At 49.0% G+C, this 15,279-nt stretch overlaps 1 pseudogene; it reads left to right on the plus strand.

The window, feature by feature from the left end:
- Positions 1-3,277: 3,277 nt before the first annotated feature.
- LOC147960280 (uncharacterized) lies at positions 3,278-4,587 on the plus strand (annotated as a pseudogene).
- The last annotated feature ends 10,692 nt before the right edge of the window (positions 4,588-15,279 follow it).

A 15,279-nucleotide genomic window follows, 5' to 3' on the forward strand; every position in this document is an offset into this window, starting at 1 on the left:
GTGCATCCCAGAGATGTACTTCCTCCATTTTACAATGTAGTGCGCCCGCGTTTTTTGATATTTAAGTTTGATTATACATTTAACCAATGAGATCGATTATGACCGGAGCAAAAATTATACCACAATTTCTGTTGCCGTCGCAGTTGGTCTTATTGGTTAAATTTATAGTCAAACTTAAAACTCGAGGAGCGCGAGCACATTATATTATGGAATTGAAGAAGTACCATTTTTGTCAGCACCAAAATGGACGACATGGCCGCCACCTTCGCCTTCGACACGGCAAAGCATACGTGGGAAAAACTTTGGCGTTGCCCTTCTCAGGGCGTGGTCACTTCGACCGGCACCTCGATGCCTTTGTTGGGCTCTTCAAAGATCCTGACACCCTTGGCCAAGTCTACTCCTGCTGCTTGTCCAGCTCCAGCACTGGTCATGGCCTTGAGTGGAAGCTCGGCAAGGAAAAACTGTTCAGCCAGGACCCAGCTGAGAGGCATGTAGGCGCCACCCTTGTCTACATGGGCCGGAGCAAATTCTGTCTAGTGCAGTGCGTCTCCATTGAGGGCGAAAGCGATGGTCAGGAGCTCAAGGAAGAGGGAGCTCAAAAAAGGAGCTCAAGGAAGAGGGAGATGTGGGCGGACCAGTTTGCCGTGCTGAGGACTGGGGTGCTGATCAGGAGCTCATGGAAGAGGGATATATACCTGGTTGCTGTCTGTATCGTTTGACCACATTCTCTCTCAGCTATGACATCAACGGAGACCTGACGACTGGCAATAGCTGTCGGGTGCTATACTATCGGCCATACTTCGTTGAAGATCCTGTCGCGTTTTGCATGTAAAGTGCTAAAATCGTGTCATGATATTCAGTTCCTATCTTTACTTTTCGCTCGGTTGTGGCTCATACATTATTAACACATGGGAAGGCAATACATTAACTGAATCGCTGGTCCTGACTCATGAACCCTAGAACAGAGTTATCTCAGGGAACATTATTAAAACATAGGAAAGCAATCACTCGCATGTTTATTTGAATTGATGCAATTTTCTACACCTATTCATCACCAATCCAACCGGGAACTAGTTATCTCAGGGATCAAAAATCCTGCGGCAGTAAAATGTGCATTTGTTTGCTTATTTTTCTACAGGTACAACGCGAGTCGAAGTTTTTGTCCTTAGATAGGCTGGGGATTTTGAATTCAGGGACAACGTGACTTGCCCCTACTCGGTATATTTGATGGGAGCTAGGCGGGGTTTTGTAGTAGATTATTTTCATGTCAGTGTATTTTTCCAGGCATTCAGTACATGTTTTGTCACTTCTTCAGCAATTTTTAGTGGATTGTTTAAAGATCAAACCTCAATTTGTCATGTCATGTAGTAAGGCCAACTCCACCGCACGACCCTAAAATTCACCTCATTTTGTTCGGATTTTGTCCGTATGGGGTAGAGATAGGGAAAACAAATGCCGGACAGAGGCCAGACAAACTCACTCCACACAGCGCTGTTTACCCCATTTTCATCCCATTTCACCCGTCCGTCCCTGTCATTTCTTCAAACACGTAGCAAGCATAGCGAACTCACCGCCACGACCGCTCCTGCTCATGCACGCCCTTGCTCCCGTCGCGACCGCATGCCCGCCGTCGCGCCCGACGTGTCGCCGTGCTTGTGCCCTCGCTCCCGCCGTGCCCGCCTCGTCCGCCCAAGCTCGCCGCCGCCCGCACGGCCGCGCCCCCGCACCTCCTCGTCGCACGCGTCTTCCGCGGCCGTCCGGCGACCCACCACCGGCCCTGCGTCCGACTCGCGGCGTCCTCGTCCCGCGCGCTCGCCGCTGCCTCGCCTTCCCGCGCGCACGCCGCTGCCGTCCCGCACGCTCGCCGCTGCCCCGCCCGCTCGCCGCCGCCGCGCTCGCCGCTGCCCCGCCCGCTTGCCGCCGCCGTCCCGCGCGCTCGCCGCGGCCCCGTCCGCTTGCCGCCGCCGTCCCGCGCGCTCGCCGCGGCCCCGCCCGCTCGCCGCGGCCCCTGCCCGCTCGCCGCCGCCGCGCTCGCCGCTGCCCCGCGCGCTCGCCGCCGCCGTCCCGCGCACTTGCTGCTGCCGCGCTCGCCGCGCCCTCCCGCGCGCACGCCGCCGCCGTCCCGCGTGCACGCCGCCGCCGTCCCGCGCGTTCGCCGCACCGCGCGCTCGCCGCTGCCGTCCCGCGCACAGGGAGTGGTGGTGGGTGCGCGTGGTGGGCCAGGTATAGAAAAGGAGAGTATGACAGGTGGGGTCGACGGCGGACACAGACGGACGAGGAGAACGCGAAGACGTCCGCTTTCTGTCCGCTTTGGCCCCAAACCGAGAGCAACTTTGGTCTGGAAATGGGGCAAAAGCGGACACAGACCGGACGAAACGTCCGTATGCTCCCATGTGTTGGGTCATTCGGTTTGTCCGTTTTACCCCAAACGAACACAAACGGACGATTTGGGGTAAAAATGGGTCACGCGGTGGAGTTGGCCTAACAAAACTATTGAGCTGAATTTTCCGTGTGTTATGATCGGCATATTAGGGGTTTAGCCCAGTGGGCTGTAGCCCAAGTTATCTTATCGTTATTAGGGACTTAGCCTAATTATCTTATCGTTATTAGGGTCGTTTACTTAGAAGTCAAGTAAACATCTCTATATAAGGAGAGGAGATGTATCAATCTAATCAAGCAAGAAGCAATCAGTATTTGCTCGGCTTCCCTTAGGAAGCTAGGAGACCTAACCCTAGCCGCCTCTTGCGCCACCGCCGCCTCTTCTCCACCACACAAGGATGGCACCCAGCCGCCGGCCGCCGCGCCCTCGACCTCATCTTCCTTCATCTTTCCCCTACAATCTCCGCCCTAGAACCGGCAGAACCCAAGCTCCTAACACCTTGGTATCAGGTAGCTTAGTTCCGATCATGTCTTCGCTGCCGCCCATCCCGTCGCTTCCGCTGCCGACCATCACCACCGCGCTGTTGGCCTTCTCCACCGCGCCGCTGCCCTCTCCGTCCGCGCCGCTGGTCGCATCCTCCGACGCCGCCACTACCCAGATGACGGCGCCCTCCACCGCACCACCGGCCGCCGTCTACTCTCCGGCGGAGATCACCGGGGTCCTCAACGATCTCGTCACCGCCATCCAGGGGATACGGCTATACCTAGCCAGCCCCTACGGGCCGCCGGCCGCCGCGACCGGGCCAGCCGCCCTGTTGTGGTATTCGGCACCCGCGGCGCTGACTGGGCCTCTACACCACCACTGGCCGCTTTAGCCGCCGCCCGCCGCCGCGCCCCAATGGCCGCAGTGGCCGGCGCCGACCCTCGCCGCGTCACCCACACCACCCGGGTCCTCGCCGCCATTGCCCTGGCAGCCGCCGCATCCCGGGGCCACCGCGACGCTGGTCGGGTCACTACAGCCCTCGTTGCAGCTACAGCCAGCCCCCGCCACCGCCCCGATCTCGCCACAATGGCCGGCCGCAGCCATCGTCGCGCCCGCCGCCTCCGCCGTTTCCAGACAGCAGCCGCTGCCGGCGCCTCCGCCACCCAACACCGGGCTGACTACAACCGCGCCGACGGACGTGCTGATTCAGCAAGTGCGGTTCCCGCCCTCGCCGTCCTAGCTTCCGGCCTGGTTGGCCGGGACGTCACCGCCGCCAGTCTACACCATGGCCGCGGACCAGCCGACGCCCTCCCTGCCGTACGATGGGCCCTCCGGCTCCGCGGGTTTCCACGCTGGCTTCGATGGGCCACCGCTTTCCTGCGGACCACATGTGCAAACAGGACCAACGCCATCATCTTCGCTGCTCCGTACCTCCGAGCCGTACACTCATGGCGGTCATGCTCAGACACCGCCGTGCTTCGCCAAGCTTGCCTTTGCCACCTACAACGGCGCCGAGGACCCCCTCAATTGGCTCAACCAATGCGAGCAATTCTTCCGGGGGCAACGGACGCTTGCGTCAGACCGCACCTGGCTCGCCTCTTATCACCTCCACGGCGTCACACCGACGTGGTACTACGCCCTCGAGCAGGACGAGGGCAGCATGCCCCCATGGGAGCGTTCGCGAGTTCTGCCTCCTTCTATTCGGACTACCGATACGTGGGAGCCGGCTGGCAGAGTTGGGCCGCCTTCCCTTCACCTCTATAGTGCAGGACTACACCGACTGCTTTCAGGCCCTGGCGTGCCACGCGTCCGACGTGACGGCTCACCAGCGGGCTAAACTCTTCGTCGGCGGTCTACCAGATCATATCCGCGTGGACGTCGAGCTGCAGGGACCCCAGGACCTCCAGACGGCCATGTACTACGCCCGCGCGCTCGAGTGCCGCGCGGTGGCCATCCAGCAGGCATCACCGTCCCGGGCCGCCGGGCCGCCACCCTGGCCGGATGGTCCCGTGCAGGGTCGGCCTGCTCAGGATTCCGCGGCACCCCTTGCCGTGATCGCGGCGCGCCCGTTCCGCCGGTTCACCTCGGCCGAGCAACTCGAGCGTCGCCGCCATGGGTTGTGCTTCAACTGCGACGAGACCTACATGCCCGGCCACGTCTCCCCCCGACTCTTCTACCTGGAGGCTGCAGACTACATTGAGGAGGACGCTGTCGCTGCCGGTTGATCACCTCGAGGAGTACAACAAGCGCTTCCCCGCCTTACAGCTCGAGGACGAGCTGTTTGTGCAGGTGGGGAGAAGTGTTATGACCGGCATATTAGGGGCTTAGCCCAGTGGGCTGTGGCCCAAGTTATCTTATCGTTATTAGGGGCTTAGCCCAATTATCTTATCATTGTTAGAGTCGTTTGCTTAGGAGTCCAGTAAACCTCTTTATATAAGGATAGTACACAAAGTGTGATTTTTGAGGAGTAGTGGGGTATTCAACCGACTCAATTTATCATTCAGTTATCAGTGTGTTTGTGTGCACTCTGTCATTCAGTATTCCATGGGTAGTTTGCAGTACTGTATTTCTAGAATTCGTTTGTGCTTATTTGTTATTTCAGCTAGCTCATTTTTTTTCTCCGGATTCTTTTTCGAAGTCTAGCCTGGCTTTCTCCTGCTCTGTGTTATTTGTTCAGCATCATCTACAATTGAGTCACCTGTTTGCCGCTTGAGATTCATCTGGCACACTTTGGCCGAAGGTCTGGGGACTCTGGCTCAGAGGTCATCCACTAGTTGCTATCAACCAAACTATCATTTTTTTTCATTGTTTTGTTGTACATCATTGCCTAATTTTTGATTCACTTAGCTCTTCATTTACTTCTCAGATTGACGGTGTATATTTCCTCACTCTTATTATTACTTTCTTGTTCAGTTAGAATTATTAATAAATAATATTTTTTTTGAAAAGGAATTAATAAATAATAATGCTAAGCATCTCATTATTTTTTCATGTCATCTCTGGCTCTTAGATTATCAATTTCTCTAATTCCTTAAGTATCTTATTATTATTTTTCTCAGATTCTCTAATTCCCTAAGTATCTCAATTTTTTCTCGGATTCTCTAATTCCCTAAGTGTCCCATTTTTTTTTCAATTTCTTCTCTGGCTCTCAGTTTTTCATCGGTTTCTCCTTTTTTCCCATTCTTTTATTCAGTCTCTCTTTCTTAGTCACCTCGTTTCTGAATTCTAGGCTTTCTTCATTTCTTCTTATTCATCACCTCTTTAGTTTTCTCAGTCTTATTCAATTGGTTAACGTTTGGGGCCGGGGCATCGGCCGAACGTTCGGCCGGTTCGCGCGCCACGCTGGCCCCAGCGTCCACGAAAACAACCCCTGAGCAAGACGCGTGTTGAAGGAAAAATTCCCTAGAGGCAATAATAAAGCTATTATTTATTTCCTTATATCATGATAAATGTTTATTATTCATGCTAGAATTGTATTAACCGGAAACATAATACATGTGTGGATACATAGACAAACAGAGTGTCACTAGTATGCCTCTACTTGACTAGCTCATTGATCAAAGATGGTTATGTTTCCTAACCATAGACATGAGTTGTCATTTGATAAATGGGATCACATCATTAGGAGAATGATGTGATTGACTTGACCCATTTCGTCAGCTTAGCACTTGATCGTTTTAGTTTACTGCTATTGCTTTATTCATGACTTATACATGTTCCTATGACTATGAGATTATGTAACTCCCGATTACCGAAGGAACACTTTGTGTGCTACCAAACGTCACAACGTAACTGGGTGATTATAAAGGTGCTCTACAGTTGTGTCTGATGGTCCTTGTTGAGTTGACATAGATCAAGATTAGGATTTGTCACTCTGATTGTCGGAGAGGTATCTCTGGGCCCACTCGGTAATGCACATCAGTATAAGCCTTGCAAGCATTGTAACTAATGAGTTAATTGCGGTATGATGCATTACAGAATAAGTAAAGAGACTTTCCGGTAACGAGATTGAACTAGGTATTGAGATACCGACGATCAAATCTCGGGCAAGTAACATACCGATGACAAAGGGAACAACGTATGTTATTATGCGGTTTGACCGATAAAGATCTTCGTAGAATATGTGGGAGCCAATATGAACATCCAGGTTCCGCTATTGGTTATTGACCGGAGATGTGTCTCGGTCATGTCTACATAGTTCTTGAACCCGTAGGGTCCGCACGCTTAAAGTTCGGTGACGATCGGTATTATGAGTTTTTGTGTTTTGATGTACCGAAGGTAGTTCGGAGTCCCGGATATGATCACGGACATGACGAGGAGTCTCGAAATGGTCGAGACGTAAAGATCGATATATTGGACGACTATATTCGGACACCGGAAGTGTTCCAGGTGATGATCAACATATTGATGTTCACCATCGAAAACTACTCCAGCTCACGTGATGATCGGACATGGTTTAGTTGATATGGATCACGTGATCACTTAGATGATTAGATGGATGTCTATCTAAGTGGGAGCTCTTTAATAATTTGATTAATTGAACCTTAATTTATCATGAACTTAGTACCTGATAGTATTTTGCATGTCTATATTGTTGTAGATAGATGGCCCGTACTGTTGTTCCATTGAATTTTAATGCGTTCCTTGAGAAAGCAAAGTTGAAAGATGATGGTAGCAATTACACGGACTGGGTCCGTAACTTGAGGATTATCCTCATGGCCGCACAGAAGAATTACGTCCTAGAAGCACCGCTAAGTGCCAAACCTGCTGCAGGAGCAACACCAGATGTTATGAACGTCTGGCAGAGCAAAGATGATGACTACTCGATAGTTCAGTGTGCCATGCTTTACGGCTTAGAACCGGGACTTCAATGACGTTTTGAACGTCATGGAGCATATGAGATGTTCCAGGAGTTGAAGTTAATATTTCAAGCAAATGCCCGGATTGAGAGATATGAAGTCTCCAATAAGTTCTACAGCTGCAAGATGGAGGAGAATAGTTCTGTCAGTGAACATATACTCAGAATGTCTGGGTACCATAACCACTTGACTCAACTGGGAGTTAATCTTCCTATTGATAGTGTCATTGACAGAGTTCTTCAATCACTGCCACCAAGCTACAAGAGCTTCGTGATGAACTATAACATGCAAGGGATGAATAAAACAATTCCCGAGCTCTTCGCAATGCTAAAGGCTGCGGAGGTAGAAATCAAGAAGGAGCATCAAGTGTTGATGGTTAACAAGACCACCAGTTTCAAGAAAAAGGGTAAAGGGAAGAAGAAAGGGAACTTCAAGAAGAACGACAAACAAGTTGCTGCTCAAGAGAAGAAACCCAAGTCTGGACCTAAGCCTGAGACTGAGTGCTTCTACTGCAAACAAACTGGTCACTGGAAGCGGAACTGCCCCAAGTATTTGGCAGATAAGAAGGATGGCAAGGTGAACAAAGTTATATGTGATATACATGTTATTGATGTGTACCTTACTGATTCTCGCAGTAGTGCCTGGGTATTTGATACTGGTTCTGTTGCTAATATTTGCAACTCGAAACAAGGACTACGGATTAAGCGAAGATTGGCAAAGGACGAGGTAACGATGCACGTGAGAAATGGTTCCAAAGTCGATGTGATCGCAGTCGGCACGCTACCTCTACATCTACCTTCGGGATTAGTATTAGACCTGAATAATTGTTATTTGGTGCCAGCGTTAAGCATGGACACTATATCCGGATCTTGTTTGATCCGAGACGGTTATTCATTTAAATCAGAGAATGATTGTTGTTCTATTTATATGAGTAATATCTTTTATGGTCATGCACCCTTAAAGAGTGGTCTATTCTTTTTTAATCTCGATAATGGAGATACACATATTCATAGTATTGAAACTAAAAGATGCAGAGTTGATAATGATAGTGCAACTTATTTGTGGCACTGCCGTTTAGGTCATATTGGTATAAAGCGCATGAAGAAACTCCATTCTGATGGACTTTTGGAATCACTTGATTATGAATCACTTGGTACTTGCGAACCGTGCCTCAAGGGCAAGATGACTAAAACGCCGTTCTCCGGAACTATGGAGCGAGCAACAGATTTGTTGGAAATCATATATACTGATGTATGTGGTCCTATGAATATTGAGGCTCGCGGCGGGTATCGTTATTTTCTCACCTTCACAGATGATTTGAGCAGATATGGGTATATCTACTTGATGAAACATAAGTCTAAAACATTTGAAAAGTTCAATGAATTTCAGAGTGAAGTGGAAAATCATCGTAACAAGAAAATAAAGTTTCTACGATCTGATCATGGAGGAGAATATTTGAGTTACGAGTTTGGTCTTCATTTGAAACAATGCGGAATAGTTGCGCAACTCACGCCACCCGGAACACCACGGCGTAATGGTGTGTCCGAATGTCGTAATCGTACTTTACTAGATATGGTGCGATCTATGATGCCTCTTACTGATTTACTGCTATCGTTTTGGGGTTATACTTTAGAGACGGCTGCATTCATGTTAAATAGGGCACCATCTAAATCCGTTGAGACGACTCCTTATGAACTGTGGTTTGGCAAGAAACCAAAGTTGTCGTTTCTTAAAGTTTGGGGCTGCGATACTTATGTGAAAAAGTTTCAACCTGATAAGCTCGAACCCGAATCGGAGAAATGTGTCTTCATAGGATACCCAAAAGAGACAGTTGGGTACACCTTCTATCACAGATCCGAAGGCAAGACTTTTGTTGCTAAGAATGGATCCTTTCTAGAGAAGGAGTTTCTCTCGAAAGAAGTGAGTGGGAGGAAAGTAGAACTTGATGAGGTAACTGTACCTGCTCCCTTATTGGAAAGTAGTTGATCACAGAAACCGGTTCCGTGACACCTACACCAATTAGTGAGGAAGCTAATGATGATGATCATGAAACTTCAGATCAAGTTACTACCGAATCTCGTAGGTCAACCAGAGTAAGATCCGCACCAGGGTGGTATGGTAATCCTGTTCTGGAAGTCATGTTACTAGACCATGATGAACCTACGAACTATGAGGAAGCGATGATGAGCCCAGATTCCGCAAAATGGCTTGAGGCTATGAAATCTGAGATGGGATCCATGTATGATAACAAAGTGTGGACTTTGGTTGACTTGCTCGATGATCAGCAAGCCATCGAGAATAAATGAATCTTCAAGAAGAAGACAGACGCTGATGGTAAGTTACTGTCTACAAAGCTCGACTTGTTGCGAAAGGTTTTTGACAAGTTCAAGGAGTTGACTACGATGAGACCTTCTCACCCATAGCGATGCTTAAGTCCGTCTGAATCATGTTAGCTATTGCCGCATTTTATGATTATGAAATTTGGCAAATGGATGTAAAGACTGCATTCCTGAATGGATTTCTGGAAGAAGAGTTGTATATTGTGCAACCTGAAGGTTTTATCGATCCAAAGGGTGCTAACAAAGTGTGCAAGCTCCAGCGGTCCATATATGGACTGGTGCAAGCCTCTCGGAGTTGGAATAAACGTTTTGATAGTGTGATCAAAGCATATGGTTTTATACAGACTTTTGGAGAAGTATGTATTTACAAGAAAGTGAGTGGGAGCTCTGTAGCATTTCTAATATTATATGTGGATGACATATTGTTGATTGGAAATGATATAGAATTTCTGGATAACATAAAAGGATACTTGAATAAGAGTTTTTCAATGAAAGACCTCGGTGAAGCTGCTTACATATTGGGCATCAAGATCTATAGAGATAGATCAAGACGCTTAATTGGATTTTCACAAAGCACATACCATGACAAAGTTTTGGAGAAGTTCAAAATGGATCAGGCAAATAAAGGATTCTTGCCTATGTTACAAGGTGTGAAGTTGAGTAAGACTCAATGTCCGACCACTGCAGAAGATAGAGAGAAAATGAAAGATGTTCCCGATGCTTCAGCCATAGGCTCTATCATGTATACAATGTTGTGTACCAGACCTGATGTGTGCCTTGCTATTAGTTTAGCAGGGAGGTACCAAAGTAATCCAGGAGTGGATCACTGGACAGCGGTCAAGAACATCCTGAAATACCTGAAAAGGACTAAGGATACGTTTCCCGTTTATGGAGGTGACAAAGAGCTCATCGTAAATGGTTACGTTGATGCAAGCTTTGACACTGATCCGGGCGATTCTAAATCGCAAACCGGATACGTGTTTATATTGAACGGTGGAGCTGTCAGTTGGAGCAGTTCTAAACAAAGCGTCGTGGCGGGATCTATGTGTGAAGCGGAGTACATTGCTGCTTCGGAAGCAGCAAATGAAGGAGTCTGGATGAAGGAGTTCATATCCGATCTAGATGTCATACCTAGTGCATCGGGTCCAATGAAAATCTTTTGTGACAATACTGGTGCAATTGCCTTGGCAAAGGAATCCATATTTCACAAGAGAACCAAGAACATCAAGAGACGCTTCAATTCCATCCACGATCAAGTCCAGGTGGGAGACATAGAGATTTGCAAGATACATACGGATCTGAATGTTGCAGACCCATTGACTAAGCCTCTCTCACGAGGAAAACATGATCGGCACCAAGACTCCATGGTGTTAGAATCATTACTATGTAATCTAGATTATTGACTCTAGTGCAAGTGGGAGACTAAAGGAAATATGCCCTAGAGGCAATAATAAAGTTATTATTTATTTCCTTATATCATGATAAATGTTTATTATTCATGCTAGAATTGTATTAACCAGAAACATAATACATGTGTGAATACATAGACAAACAGAGTGTCACTAGTATGCCTCTACTTGACTAGCTCGTTGATCAAAGATGGTTATGTTTCCTAACCATAGACATGAGTTGTTATTTGGTTAAACGGGATCGCATCATTAGGAGAATGACGTGATTGACTTGACCCATTTCGTCAGCTTAGCACTTGATCGTTTTAGTTTACTACTATTGCTTTCTTCATGACTTATACATGTTCCTATGACTATGAGATTATGTAACTCCCGATTACCGGAGGAACACTTTGTGTGCTATCAAACGTCACAACGTAGCTGGGTGATTATAAAGGTGCTCTACAGGTGTCTCTGATGGTACTTGTTGAGTTGACATAGATCAAGATTAGGATTTGTCACTCCGATTGTCGGAGAGGTATCTCTGGGCCCACTCAGTAATGCACATCAATATAAGCCTTGCAAGCATTGTAACTAATTAGTTAGTTGCAGTATGATGCATTACAGAACGAATAAAGAGACTTGCCGGTAACGAGATTGAACTATGTATTGAGATACCGACGATCGAATCTCGGGCAAGTAACATACCGATGACAAAGGGAACAACGTATGCCGTTATGTGGTTTGACCGATAAAGATCTTCGTAGAATATGTGGGAGCCAATATGAACATCCAGGTTCCTCTATTGGTTATTGGCCGGAGACGTGTCTCGGTCATGTCTACATAGTTCTAGAACCCGTAGAGTCCGCACGCTTAAAATTCGGTGACGGTCGGTATTATGAGTTTTTGTGTTTTGATGTACCGAATGTAGTTCGGAGTCCCAAATATGATCATGGACATGACAAGGAGTCTCGAAATGGTCGATACGTAAAGATCGATATATTGGACGACTATATTCAGACACCGGAAGTGTTCCGGATGATTTCGAAGAAAACCGGACTGCCGGAGGGTTACCGGACCCCCCCCGGAGAAATAATGGGCCTTGTGGGCCTTAGTGGAGAGAGAGGGGGCTGGCCTAGTGCAGGCCATGCGCCCCTCCCCCTCTGGTCCGAATTGGACTAGGAGAGGCGGCGGCGCCCCCCTTTCCTTCTCCCTCTGCCCCTTCCTTCCCCCCTCCTAATAGGAGTAGGAAATAGGGGAGTCCTACTCCTACTAGGAGGAGGACTCCTCCTCCTGGCGCGCCATAGAGGGCCGGTCGGCCTCCCCCCTTGCTCCTTTATATACGGGGGCAGGGGCACCTCTAGACACACAAGTTGATCATTGATCCCTTAGCCGTGTGCGGTGCCCCCCTCCACCATAATCCACCTCGATCATATCATAGCGGTGCTTAGGCGAAGCCCTGCGTCGGTAGCAACATCATTACCATCAACACGCCGTCGTGCTGACGGAACTCTCCCGTGAAGCTCTGCTGGATCGGAGTTCGTGGGACGTCATCGAGCTGAACGTGTGCTGAACTCAGAGGTGCCGTGTGTTCGGTACTTGGATCGGTCGGATCGTGAAGACGTTCAACTACATCAACCGCATTGTCATAACGCTTCCGCTTACAGTCTACAAGGGTACGTGGACGATACTCTTCCCTCTTGTTGCTATGCATCACCATGATCTTGCGTGTGCGTAGGAATTTTTTTTGAAATTACTACGTTCCCCAACACGTGTACGTGGTGGGCTTCGCACAACCGCCCCTTCTTATCTTTATCTTTTTTCCCATCCTTCCTTTTTTTCCTTTCTTCTACCTTCAGCGGAGACTCCACGGCCATGATTTTTCTCTCCTTCCCACTGCTCACGAACCACTGCAAGCTCCCCTCGCCGCCGGACACCGTCGTCGCTGCCGTTTTGCCGTTCCTACTCACCGGCCACCCGTGCCGACCGCGCTCGTCCCTCGGCTGTCCCATGCTTCTATCATAAGACTCCAGCTCACCCGCCAGCAGGTTCCAGCTCGCGACCACCGTGGTTGCAGCATCTCCATGGGTCACCAAGTTCGCTCATCGCCGTCGTCCGCTCGGACCACCATGCTGTTGAAATATGCCCAAGAGGCAATAATAAAATGGTTATTATTGTATTTCCTTGTTCATGATAATTGTCTATTGTTCATGCTATAATTGTATTAACCGGAAACCGTAATACATGTGTGAATACATAGACCACAACATGTCCCTAGTAAGCCTCTAGTTGACTAGCTCGTTGATCAATAGATGGTCATGGTTTCCTGACCATGGACATTGGATGTCATTGATAACGGGATCACATCATTAGGAGAATGATGTGATGGACAAGACCCAATCCTAAGCCTAGCACAAGATCGTATAGTTCGTCTGCTAAAGCTTTTCTAATGTCAAGTATCATTTCCATAGACCATGAGATTGTGCAACTCCCGGATACCGTAGGAATGATTTGGGTGTACCAAACGCCACAACGTAAATGGGTGGCTATAAAGGTGCACTACGGGTATCTCCGAAAGTGTCTGTTGGGTTGGCACGAATCGAGACTGGAATTTGTCACTCCGTGTAAACGGAGAGGTATCTCTGGGCCCACTCGGTAGTACATCATCATAATGTGCACAGTGTGACCAAGGAGTTGATCACGGGATGATGTGTTACGGAACGAGTAAAGAGACTTGCCGGTAACGATATTGAACAAGGTATCGGGATACCACGATCGAATCTCGGGCAAGTACTATGCCGGTAGACAAAGGGAATTGTATGCGGGATTGATTTAATCCTCGACATCGTGGTTCATCCGATGAGATCATCGTGGAGCATGTGGGAGCCAACATGGGTATCCAGATCCCGATGTTGGTTATTGACCAGAGAGATGTCTTGGTCATGTCTACGTGTCTCCCGAACCCGTAGGGTCTACACACTTAAGATTCGGTGACGCTAGAGTTGTAGAGATATTAGTATGCGGTTAACCGAAAGTTGTTCGGAGTCCCGGATGAGATCCCGGACATCACGAGGAGTTCTGGAATGGTCCGGAGGTAAAGATATATATAGGAAGTCCAGTTTCGGCCACCGGGAGAGTTTCGGGGTCACCGGTATTGTACCGGGACCACCGGAAGGGTCCCGGGGGTCCACCGGGTGGGGCCACCTGTCCTGGAGGGCCCCATGGGCTGAAGTGACATGGGAACCAGCCCCTAGTGGGCTGGTGCGCCCCCCTTGGGCCTCCCTTGCGCCTAGGGTTGGAAACCCTAAAGGGGTGGGGACGCCTCCACCTGGCTTGGGGGCCAAGCCACCCCCTAGGCCGCCGCCGCTCCCATTAGATGTGATCTCTAGGGGCCGCCCCCCCAAGGCCCCTATATATAGTGGAGGGGAGGGAGGGCAGCAGCACCCAAGCCCTGGGGCCTCCCACCCTCCCGTGGCACCTCTTCCTCCCCGCTTGCGCTTGGCGAAGCCCTGCCCGGATCCCGCTACTTCCACCACCACGCCGTCGTGCTGCTGGATCTCCTTCAACTTCTCCTTCCCCCTTACTGGATCAAGAAGGAGGAGACGTCTCTGCTCCGTACGTGTGTTGAACGCGGAGGTGCCGTCCGTTCGGCGCTAGGATCATCGGTGATTTGGATCATGACGAGTACGACTCCATCAACCCCGTTCTCTTGAACGCTTCCGCTTAGCGATCTACAAGGGTATGTAGATGCACTCCCCTTCCCTTTGTTGCTAGATTACTCCATAGATTGATCTTGGTGATGCGTAGAAAATTTTAAATTTTTTCTACGATCACCAACAGTGGTATCAGAGTCAGGTTTATGCGTAGATTCTATGCACGAGTAGAACACAAAGTAGTTGTGGGCGATGATTTGTTTAATTTGCTTGCCGTTACTAGTCTTATCTTGATTCGGCGGCATTGTGGGATGAAGCAGCCCGGACCGACCTTACACGTACACTTACGTGAGACAGGTTCCACCGACTGACATGCACTTGATGCATAAGGTAGCTGGCGGGTGTCTGTCTCTCCCACTTTAGTCGGATCGGATTCGATGAAAAGGGTCCTTATGAAGGGTAAATAGCAATTGGCATATCACCGTTGTGGTTTTGCGTAGGTAAGAAACGTTCTTGCTAGAAACCCATAGCAGCCACGTAAAACATGCAACAACAATTAGAGGACGTCTAACTTGTTTTTGCAGGGTATACTATGTGATGTGATATGGCCAAAAGGATGTGATGAATGATATATGTGATGTATGAGATTGATCATGTTCTTGTAATAGGAATCACGAC

The sequence above is a fragment of the Triticum urartu genome, chromosome 7A, assembly GCF_056163025.1.
Source record: "Triticum urartu cultivar PI428250 chromosome 7A, HENAU_Tu73, whole genome shotgun sequence".
Classification (NCBI taxonomy): domain Eukaryota; kingdom Viridiplantae; phylum Streptophyta; class Magnoliopsida; order Poales; family Poaceae; genus Triticum; species Triticum urartu.